General features: G+C 39.3%; 1 non-coding gene across 1 annotated transcript; it reads left to right on the top strand.

The window, feature by feature from the left end:
- The first annotated feature begins 4,801 nt into the window (after positions 1-4,801).
- Positions 4,802-4,908, top strand: LOC122039349. Its single transcript, XR_006128183.1, has one exon. It is a non-coding gene; the product is annotated as a small nucleolar RNA R71 (small nucleolar RNA).
- Positions 4,909-10,473: the final 5,565 nt, after the last annotated feature.

Genomic DNA, 10,473 nt, shown 5'->3' with positions numbered 1-10,473 from the left:
TCAATTTTTTTAAAAAGTGATTGTAAGGTGTAATACTTTCAAATACAAATGCACATACATGCAAATGTTGGGATATTTGATTTTTTCAAATGAGATTACATGATTCGAGCATCATCCAGTAACCAAAATGTAGTTTGAGAAATTGCTATAGGAACTAAAGTACTAAACAAATAAAATGAATCATGACTATTCCAATGATATAAACCATTCAAGTTTAAGTAAAGTGAAAATAAGATCCTTAAGGTTAAGCCATAACTTAAATTTGTCTTTGCACAATACTTAGCTTATTTCATGCTACTTGAGATAGAGTAAAGAGGTACACTAAACATACTAGCATTATGTCCACAACAACATGATTTAAGAAATGAGCGTGCAAACAATTTTACTATTAGACAAGTCAGTAGAGGTTAGGAATGATGTTCTCGATATGGCACAAAATATTTCAAAGTCAGTCAAGGATGATCAAAAACAAGTCTAGCAAACAAAACAAAGGCATAAGTAGAAACTGAAAGCAAGCAAAGAAAAATAAAATGCTGAAAGTAAAGTGCTAAAAATATAAAAGAGAAGCAAAAAATTCAGGTTGTCCAAACACCACCCCTCCTTTCCACCAAACTTAAACTCTTCATCGTCTCGATGAAATCAGTGTGGAGGTGGAGGGTGGGGAAAGGGAGGTCTATGTGGTCGGCAAGAAGGGAAACTAGGGAAGCTCAGAGACTGACCAAGGATCCTATGGTATTCATAGAGGGCATCTACCTATTGACTAGTGATGCTCATGCCCTCCATGAATTCTCTCATTCTATCCTGGTCAATGTCATAATCTTGGACAAACTTGACCACTTGGCCTTGGAAGTTCCTCTTGAACTAAAAATGATCACGCACATCTCGAAACTAATCATCTAACAAAGTGAAGCGACTCTCCAACATTCGTTATTGGGCTTCTTGCGAAGCGAGTCTAAAGAGGCGTGGAAGTCAGAAAAGTCAAATCTGGAATGACTCGTACCATAGGCAAAAGAGTACCTAGAAGGTTTTGGATGTCCGGATAGTTGCGGGTGTCTAGATGATGAGGGCTCAAGGTGGGGCTTGGTGTCTTCGGACAAGGAGGAAACATAGTCGGGAATAGAATCGGTGATCACCCAATTAGCAAGGTTGCGAATTGAGGTTCGCTCGGGACAAGGAAGAGGTAACAAAAACCCATCTCTCCTAGGAAAGGCAAACCCATCCCCATCCTAGCAAATTATTTTCATGGCAAGACATGCATCTATTTCGATCATGTTGTTGCCATGAATGATTTCTAACTCATTAAGATCATAACCCAGATTTATAGCTATTTGGGTGATCAATCCACCAAAAACAATCAATCCTGAGGCTACTTTCCCTACTCTCACGAGGTTTTGCAGAAAATAGAAATTGAAATCAAATTCAACCTTATTTAACATATCCCAAAGAGCATAAAGTTTCGCTTTCCTAATGACTCCATCACTTTCTCCTCTACCAAAGATGGTTTTGCTCATGACACGGTGTAAATATCTAAAGACAGGATTTTGTATATGGGAGGTTTTAGCTCTAGAGGGCTCATAAGGTTTGCCTAATCCGGTAATTGAGCTCCAAAAACTATTCCAATTAAATTTAGGATCAAACCTACGAGAGCCACCGGTGGGCAAGCCAAAAATAATTGTTAAAGTCACTAAATGTCCATTAAAATTCTTGATTCATTAATCTAAAGCTAATTTTTCAAATATAATCATCCTCACTAGAGTAGTGGACATCTATTGAGCTCAAAAATTTAAGGGCAATTCAAGGATATGTGGGTAGATGTGTGTACATCATATCGTTCCAATCAAAATCACTAATCATCCAATCTACACCATCTCTAATCCCTAAAATATCTATTGTAGTTGGATCCATATATCGTGTGCACACAATCTTTCTAGTGACAAGAATATCATATATACATTTATGTTCATTATTTCTAAAGACAATATGAAATTCATTGTCGTTACCATTGTCGTGTGTTGTCCTCTTGCCTTTTCCCTTTGTCGTAGCTTTCTCCTTGTTCTTTTCCCTTGGTCGTTCCTTTCCTCTGCTAGATCCACCACTTCCCTTTTAGAGTCTTTTAAATAGATGAGACATGATGTCAAGTTAAGAGAGGGAAAGGTGATTGATCGGAGAAGTGAGGTCTTGTGAAAAGGGAAATAGATCTTGAGAAAGGAGGAGGAGAAGAATAAAAGTTTTAGATCTAGTTCTTGGAGAAAAGATGATTTTGAGATCTAGATATGAGAAGTAGAAGAAGAATGTTTTCCAATGAGAAGGAATGGAGAAGAGGAATTCGGCTAGGGTGTTCGACCGATAGGGCCTTGGCATGGCCATGTCTTATTGACACGACTTGGTCTAGATGCTCCCACACGACCGTGTGGATCTACACAGATTAAGCCTTCCATTCCTTGACTAGATCCACACGGTCGTGTCATACAGTGAAGTCTCCCCCTCAGCTGGTTTAACATCGCCATGTATACCATATGGTCGAGTTCTTTTCCTCCACTGTTGATCTCACATGGTCGTGTGCTTCACACAACCTTCTTCTTCTTTCTCTATGGAATTTCCACATGGTCGCACGGCCATGCCCATCTTATCTTTGGGTGAGCTCACATGGTCGTGTGATGCCACACAGCTTGATGCTCCTCCTTTTCTGTTAGTATCACATGGTCGTGTGAGGTCACATGGCCAGTTTTGTAAGGTCCAGAAGTGTTAAATTTTCTCCTTTCCAACTTCTCCAACACCTCCACGCCCATGAAATAATCATGGCTAGCTCATGGAGGCGATATACAACCTGAAAACAAAGTAACAAAAGATTAGAACACTAACAAAAGAAAAGGAAAAGTGAAAACGAATCTAACTAAACGAACCCTTGGGTTGCCTCCCAAGAAGCATTTGTTTAAAGTCTTTAGCTCAATCCCATCTCCGATTCCACTGACTATACCCAAGGAGGCACGAATTTTCCTCCTCCGGTTGATGTTGCTACTTCTTCCTTATTTCTTTCCCTTGGAGGGCAGAGGTACTTCTCATTCTTAGTTAGGGGCCTTCTCCCAACATTTGTCGATTTGTATGCTTCATCCAACGACCTCCTATAAGGATGGAAGTTCCACTCCTCTATTTTGTAAGCATTTACCCCACTACACATACTTACTAAGAAAGAAGAGACATGGTTAGGAGAATTAGATAAATCATTCTCTAACCTTTCCTTACCGATAACTAAAGATAGCTTATGGTTTTTCACATCAATGATGGCTCCGGTTGTTGCAAGGAAAGATCTTCCTAGTACAATTAGACTTTTTGGGTCTTTCTCCATGTCTAACACAACAAATCTGTGGGTATGATGTAGCCACTCACTTCTACCAGGGGTACCTGCAAGAATGATCAGCTAATTACAGTACCATGGTAGTAAGTTTAAAGTTTTTAACACCTAGCTTATTACAGATTGAATATGGTATGAGGCTAACACTTGCCCCCAAATTACAAAAAACTTTTTCTATGAATTCAAATCCTATGGTGCAAAAAATAAAAAAACTTCCAGGGTCTTGGAGCTTTGGAGAAGTGTTCTTCTCAAATAAAGCGCTACATTCTTCTGTTAAAGCTATAGTTTCGATCTCTCCCTTCTTTCTTCGATTGGACATGATGCCCTTAAGGAACTTGGCAAACTTTGGCATTTGTTGAATAGCGTCTATTAGAGGGACTTCAACACAGATATCCTTAAACTTGTCAAGAAACCTATCGAATTCTTCATCTTTCTTGGTTATGGCTAGTCTTTGTGGGAAAGGGATTGTTTGACTTTATGGTGGGAGTGGAAGAGTCCCTTCAACCTTCTTGATACTCTTCTCATAATCTTGGATCTGAACTAGATCAAGTGTTGGAGGAGAGGGCTCTTCTTGAATTTCAATCCCTTTTTGAGCAGTCACTTGGGGATCTCCCAAGGTCCGTCCACTCCGAAACTCGATTCTATTGTAGTGTTCCACTGGATTGACATCAAGTTTCCCTAGAAATTCTCCTGGTGCTCTTGAAGATAATGAAGCTATTTAAGCAACTTGACTATCTAGCATTTTTTGGTGTTTTTCAGAATTATCCATTCTTTGATTAAGTAGCTTGATTTCTTGCTTCATTTCATTTTGATTGGTAAGAACTTCTTCAAGCATTTTTTTCTAATCTAGATAGTTGATAGCCTTGAGAATATTGTTGTTGTTGATAGCTTTGCTATCCAGGCTGGTAGCTTGGTCCAGCCCCCATGGATGGTCCTTGCTCTTGGTTGTTACAATAGGACAAATTTAGATGATTCTTCCACCCAGGATTGTATGTGTTGGAGTATAGATTATTTTTCCTTTGATTGTAACTCACTATAGCATCACACTACTCAAGTTGATCAATTTGTGTAGAGATGGCTCCCAACGAGCATGTGTCTTGAGCGTTGTCTGTGCTCCTATAAGTTTCGTATACACATACTATAGCATTGATCGTGCTTGTGTTTGTTCCCATATTCTCCAGCTTTTTGGTCAGAGCATCCAGCTTTGCGAACAGTAATATAATTGCATCTACATTAAATTTTCCTGATGCTTTAATTGGGTTTATAGATAAAGAGCCTCCACATCTCTCGGATGTTTATTGATGATGGTTATGAGCTACACTTTCAATGATGTCCTCGGCCTCATCTAGGCTTTTGTTCATTAGTGCCCCTCCAGTTGCAGAGTCTAGGGACACTTTTGTGTCATAGTTGATGTCGCTATAAAATGTATGTAGCACTAACCATTTTTCAAGTCCGTGATGTGGGCATTGTCTGAGCATATTGTTAAATCTATCTCATACTTCAAATAGTGATTTAGCGTCTGACTGTCTGAAGCATGCTATCAAATTTCTCATATGAGTAGTTTTGCTAGGAGGATAGAATTTTTTCATAAATTATTGCTCACATTGCTCCCAAGTTGATTTGCTATTGGCTGGCAAGGAATTTAGCCACTATTCAGCTCTCTCTCAAAGAAAATCCAAACAATAATAGTCTCACTGTCTCTGCCGGAACACCATTTATTTTCATTATGCCGCAGATTTCATAAAAGACTTCAAAATGTTGATTTGGATCTTCACGTGGTCCACCTCCAAATTGGTTCTGTTGTACCATGGTGATTATCGCAGGCTTTATTTAAAAATTATTGGCTTCAATGGGTGGTCTGGTGATGTTAGATCGAAGCCCACGTGCATGTGGTGCTATGTAATCCTTTAGAAGTTTGTTTTTCTATATATGAAAGTTCTGGTTCTTCTTTCTATCTTTGCAAGATTCTTCTTCTATGAGAAAGTTTTGTCAATCTTAGGGTCAAAAGGTAATAGGTCTCTTGCAGAGTTAGATCTACGCATACAAGAACAAGATTACAAATATTTCAATCATAAACCGAAGTACTGAAAATATAAAGTCCAGAATTTGAATTGAAAAAGAGAATATTGTAGAAAAAGAAATAAGGAATGCAATATGAAATTGCAAAAATAAAATTTTTGAAACTAGTTACAAGTATGAAAAAGAAAAGAAAGAAAAGTTTAGTCAAACTCAAATGATTATCGCTAATGTTATAAGCGTAATCCCCGACAACAGCACTAAAAATTTGTTATGATACCGTAAGTCCATGGTTTCATCATCAGTAATAAAAAATATCGAACCCATAGAGACTGGTTATAAGAACTAATGATGTCTTATGAAGAATTAGCTAAATGATTGACTAAAACAAGAAGGGTACTAAGTAAAGAAACAAGACTTAGAATAAGTAAATGAGGAACTTGGTTTTTGTGAGTGTTCTAGGAGTTTAGTTTCATTATGATATTCATCAATGTAACATGGTTCACTAGTTCACATCATCAATTCACATGCATTTGTAGAATATAAGGTCTCACGTGCGCGATTAATGAATTTTCTAAGTCACATAGGCACTAGCTAGGGGATCAAATTATAAAGTTCACACAAATTTTAGGGATTTCCTCAAATTAAAAATGAATCTGAACAACACATGGTAAGGGGATAGAAAGGTTAAGGTTGATTGCCAAAAAATAGTACTCAATTAAGCAAGGAGCTAATTGGCCTTAATAATCCTTTAGGCTAGTTAACTTAGGTATAAAAGAGAAAGCTTTACCCTACTGTTCACTGTAGCCCTAAAACGCTGCATCTCTCCCCGATCGTCGACTCCATAGCTGTGATGGAGCATTCCACCGAGCTCTAAGCTCTGGCCAAGTGACGCACCACACATCCGACACCGAGGACGTCACGAACAGGCGAAGTTCACCGATGATTGGGCGGGAGCTTTCGGCGCAAGCTCAAGGAAAGGTAAGTTCACCTCCTCTACGTTGATATGAGGTCCGTGAGGAAAGGGATAGGCGCCTAGGGACTTCATTTGCTTGTTCATGAGGTGCGATTAATTAAATGAATTAGGATGTGATCTGTCGTGATGTTCTGGTTTCATCTTGAGTTTCTTCTCGAGTTTTTGCAATGGATTTTGGATGTTTTCAATTGATTTTGGGATGCCCGAGGTTTTTTTCTAAATGGATTGAGTGTTGGTGAACTCAGTTGTTGTTTTCCTGCGTAGCTTCTCAGGGGATTCTGCATGTGGCTCGAACTTGATGTATGGTGAGATTTCTCTTGTAGATTTAAAGGATGTGTTGTTTCAGCGCAATGGTTTTTGAACTATTACTCCAGAATTATGAGATTTTGATGGTTTTTTGGTGTCTATTGTTGTTTTCTCTTAATGGTTCTGTTTATGGTCTTGATCCATGGTAGAGATCCGGAAGATGGAAAGTGAAGGTAATTGGGTTTTGTTTGATTGTGCTGCAAAAAGGTTGGAACCGCCAACCTAGCGGCCCCCTCAACCCGGCCCCACAAGTATGAGAGGCAGTAAATCACGGTGAATACGGGCCCAGCTATGACATGGCGGTCTTAGGTGTTTAGCACGGACAGATATTGATGTTATCGCAATTGCTGCCGCAGACCCTCGACCTCTCGACTCATGCTGCAAGAATCCATGTCATAACCAGTTGATCCCGCCCGTGGGGGCGGGTTTTGTTTGATTGTGCTTCTACTCTAGGAATGGTTATCGGTTTAGAGTTTTGATCGTCTTCTTAAAAGTCTTCTTGCGATTTCTGGATTTTCTTTGTGAATCCGTGATGGTATTCTTGAATTGCTAAGGATTTGTGTGGATTCAACTCAAGGTTGTCCTGTTATTCCGATAAGCTATAGATTCTTGAGGATTGTGTAGCTAGATATATTGTTGCCAGAATTGTTCTGTTGTTGCCGTTACTATTTTCCAAACTGAGGTGGTTTTGGGAATGGATAACGTTGATTGACCTTCTTGCTGTTTCCGGTTGCTATTGGAACAAGATGTGGAGAGTATGAGGACTGGTCCGTGGTGTTTTTATTTTTCTCCTTGAGTTGCTAGATTGGTATTCAGATTGTTACTTTTGTCATTAGCTGCTATGTTTGTTTCTATAATACTGATAATGGAATCATGGAGTCATGAATGAATCAGATGTAAGTTCTTTTAGCTTAATTCTTATATGACAACATGCTTTAGTTGATAACATCCAAAATAGGAACTGTTATCAATTATATGGATTGTTACTGAACTGTGTACAGGATATAGTCATGAAATGGTTACAGAATTGATGAATGTTGATCGAATTGGAATGTTTAGGTAACTACCTATAGGTTAATGGAATTTCTGACGGTTGCTTTGAGTAGTTGATTTACTATTGTTTTCCTCAAGTTCATAGCTCTATATATTTTGTATTGTGCAGTATGTTATGAGTAGGACATGTTTTCCTTATCTAGCTAATTGGATAGGTATGTGCATATGGGGTGACAGTACGGGATGAGTGCCCCAGGATGAGCTCCGGGGAGGGTCCTTCCAAACATGACTGATACTGTAACTTATTGTTAGCTTCGGCTAAATAACTACATGTTCTCCTAGGAGGTACCTCTAGGGTCATGGGACTGATTGACTGACTCAAATGGTGGTTACCGGATGCACAACATATCCACCATTATTAGCTGTACATATTGTTTTACATATCGTATTTTCCTTCTTTATTCTGTATTTAAGTTTATATGCCATGCCTGCTAGTTATTGTACCTGTTACTTCATGGATGTCATATTATTCATATCGGATTGTACTTGTTGGATCCGTAGACTCATGATGGTTACGATACAGGTGAGAATATTTCTTAGGATATGACGGAAGGTCTACGGACGGAGTAGACGAGGAGGCTGGATGGACGCATGACACTGTTGGGACGTTTTAGGAGTGAAGAGCATACTTTTTCCATTGTGAGAGACTCTTCATTTGTATAGAGTGATGTTTGAGGATTCATTGTCCCTTTTAGTTAAACTCTTGTTGAGATGCTGTCATTTACCTGTCATTTACATTGGATAAGATAGATCATTTCGATGGAATTGTATTACGGTTATCTACATCGCAGAGGTCGAGGGTTGTTTTTAAAAAAATAACTTGAGGGATAATCTAGGGATGTTTCATAGAAAGTACCCGGTTCTCCCTTGCAGAGGACAACCGACAAGGGACTTAGATCAACATCACTAGCAATCAAATAGGTATGATTCCTATGAAGTCCGTTAGTGGGATCTGCTTGTCACTAACGTCCCTTGGTCATACAATACAGAAACACATGAACTACTCAATATATATAGAGATGAAAGTGATAATTGCATTTAACCATCCCTTTTCCATTGTATAGACTTGCTTCACCTTTCAAGATGACACCCTAGACATCCGTTAGCAGGATTTGCCTCTCACTAGCATCCCTCGGTCATACGATCTAGGGCATCCCTCTACAGGATCCACAACCGCACACAAACATTCAATCAAATATGATAATTGAGTCCAAACACATGAATTCACATAAGATCAAATAGATACAAAGCATGCTAATATCATGTAGATAGGAAATTGACATATTCATGAGTTCTTACATCAAATCACACCACAAGTCCTCCCTTAATCCTAAATAAACGATCTACTCCATGGCACTAAGATAGAGATCCAAAGACATAAAGATCACAAGCATTCAAATCCTTAATTGAAGAGAAAGGAAGAGAAATACTTATCCAATGGCGTTGACTGATCTTGGGATCCAATCCTGAGCTTCCGGAGTCGATGCAGAGATGGAGATGGTCTCGGATCATCGGATGAAGGTCGAAGAAGGCGAGGATCATCACCAAGATGGGTCTCCCAAAAGGGACAACCTTCCTCCCCAAAAAATGGGAAGAAAACCCCCATTTTATAGAGCAGGGCATAGGCACCGTACGACCTTCATGGCATGGCCTTGTGGCCTCGACATGGCCTTCTTCTTCTTGGTCTCGACTAAGGTGACACGGTCATGTGGGTTCACACAACTATGTTCTTCTTTGGCTCTAGATGGGTCACATGGCCGTGTGGATTCACACGGTTGTGCTCTTCTTCTCTTCTGCTTAGCCACACGACCATGTGAGTCACACAACCGAGGTCTTCTTACTCTCTAGAAATGTTGCATTGCCCTGTGGATCCACACGACCATGCTTTGGTTGTTGCTGGTGGGGTGACACTGCCGTGTGGGTTCACACAACTATGCCTTGCTCCTTCTCTAGTGAAGCCACATGGTCGTGTGGCTTCACACGGCTAGAGTCATCCTCCTCCTTGCTTCTTTGAGATGGTCGTGTAGGGTCACATGGCCAGTGTCATTTACCTTCATTTGTTGTCCAGATCTACCACAAATGTCGTTTTCTCTTTGAATTTGAGTCCTTCCAATAGAAAATGCACAAAGAATAGATCTCCGAACAAAAAAGAGTAATTATGTTGAAAGTAAGATAAGGGGTATAAAAATGCATAGATAAAGCATGCGTAAAGTATGTGAATCTGTGTCAAAATATGTATAAAATTGTATATAATCTACGCACATCAACCTGCTAAGACTTCGCCCAATCCCCGGACCAAGACTTCTTTGCCTAACCGCAGTTACGACTTTCCATAACCTAGGGTTGCCTCCCCTAGGACCTAGGGTTACCTCCCCTAGAGTTTTCCACCTGCCTAGAATCCACTAAGACTTTTTGCCTAAGAACACTTATGACTTTCCAGCAAGCTCAATCACACTTGTTAGATAATAAGTAACCTTAACTTTGAATCCTTTACCATTATTAAAACACAGATTCGATCATCTGATGCTCTCTACACTAACAATCTCTCCCTTTTTTGATTATAGCAACATAGTTCAAAGTTAAGTAAAAACAAACAGCATTCGAAAAGACAAAGTCGAATAAATACCAAGTAAATTTCAAGTAGTATTTTTCAAGGCAAAAAAATAAAATGTTACTCACTCCCCCTTAAGTATTACTTTTTCTCAAAATAAGACTTTTACTTTACTTTTCACACCTTTCTCCCCATTTGACATATATCAATAACAATTAA

The sequence above is a fragment of the Zingiber officinale genome, chromosome 1A (assembly GCF_018446385.1).
Source record: "Zingiber officinale cultivar Zhangliang chromosome 1A, Zo_v1.1, whole genome shotgun sequence".
Lineage (NCBI taxonomy): Eukaryota > Viridiplantae > Streptophyta > Magnoliopsida > Zingiberales > Zingiberaceae > Zingiber > Zingiber officinale.
The sequence above is the reverse complement of the archived record's forward strand: the minus strand, read 5'-3'. Positions and strand labels throughout refer to the sequence as shown.